Here is a 1,286-nt window from a genome sequence, read left to right as displayed (position 1 = left end):
TATATATATATATATATATATATATGTATATATGTATATATATAATGTGTGTATGTGTGTGTGTGTGTGTGTGTGTGTGTGTCTTTGTGTATATGTCTGTCCCCGCATCACCGCTTAATAACCGGTGTTGGTGTATTCACGTTCTCGTAAATTAGCAGCTCAGCAAAATAGAACGATATAATAAGTACAGGGCTAAAAAATAAGGCGGTGCTCCAGCATGACCGGAGTCAAATGACTGAAGCAAGTAAAAGATAAAAGATAGATGAATTTGAGCAGCAATAGTTTAATTGTAAAATTTCGGATAGAAATCTTACAACTTACTTCAACTCAACAGCTCTGATAACTAGGAGTCTTGCGACATTCTACTTGACAGCGTTAACACCAGAAATCATACCACATCTTATTTCTACCTGACAGCTTTGATACTAGGATTTGCATAAAAATCATTTAAATTACTACAGATGTATATAACAACTGAAGGAAACATTGCAGTTTTTGTTTTTACAGAAGAATACACGTAAATAATTATTATACATACCTCACCATTAAAGAAACAATACAGAAGGGCAACGAAGATCCCCTGCAAAGGAAAAGTTAATTATATACAGATATTATAAAACCTAAAAATATAGGCAAAAACAATTAATCACTGTTGCATAGGTGTTTAAATATTTTCATAATTGTCTTATATTAATTCTAGGAAGATTACTGGCCAATAACAATCTTGTAAATGTATTTATACGTTTACAGTTATCATGAACTATATATGCAATACCGTGCAAAAGCCTTCGTCCACTTTAAACTAATGTAAATTTCTACTAATTGACAAATTATAAGTGGATATTTCTTATTGCGTTTTTTGCGGATGAAACATTGGCCCTGTTGACGTTATTTCCATACCTAGTCATTGTATTTTGTAGTAGAGGTTCTAAATGAGTAGAGAATATGCAAGACGACCACCAAAAATGACCGAGCAAAAGTTTTCAGCCACCTCACATAAACCAATCAAGATACAGTGTTTTGAGACAGAAAAATGTCTATAACGAAAATTCATTAGATAACGTGCATTTCAAGAAGTTACTGTACATTGTTTATATTTCGTGCAACGCCAGGTATCTCTGCTAGTATATATATATATATATATATATATATAGCGGTCTCTTATTACCAAATATGTAAGTTACGTGTACGTAAACAAACCAACATCGGTTGTCAATTGATAGTGGGTTACAAACACGAACACAAAAACATGCGTGCATAGATATATACTTACGTATATATATATA

The 1,286-nt window shown here is 32.1% G+C and overlaps 1 long non-coding RNA gene across 1 annotated transcript in view; it reads right to left on the bottom strand.

The window, feature by feature from the left end:
• The window catches only part of LOC128247901 (uncharacterized), a 22,587-nt gene that overhangs the window by 13,242 nt on the left and 8,059 nt on the right, over nucleotides 1-1,286 (bottom strand). Inside the window, exon 2 of the long non-coding RNA XR_008264217.1 lies at nucleotides 539-580. This is a non-coding gene — a long non-coding RNA (uncharacterized LOC128247901). The remainder of the gene's footprint in view (nucleotides 1-538; nucleotides 581-1,286) is intronic.

The sequence above is a fragment of the Octopus bimaculoides genome, chromosome 1, assembly GCF_001194135.2.
Source record: "Octopus bimaculoides isolate UCB-OBI-ISO-001 chromosome 1, ASM119413v2, whole genome shotgun sequence".
NCBI classification, from domain to species: Eukaryota; Metazoa; Mollusca; class Cephalopoda; order Octopoda; family Octopodidae; genus Octopus; species Octopus bimaculoides.
This window is presented reverse-complemented; position numbering and strand designations above follow the sequence as displayed.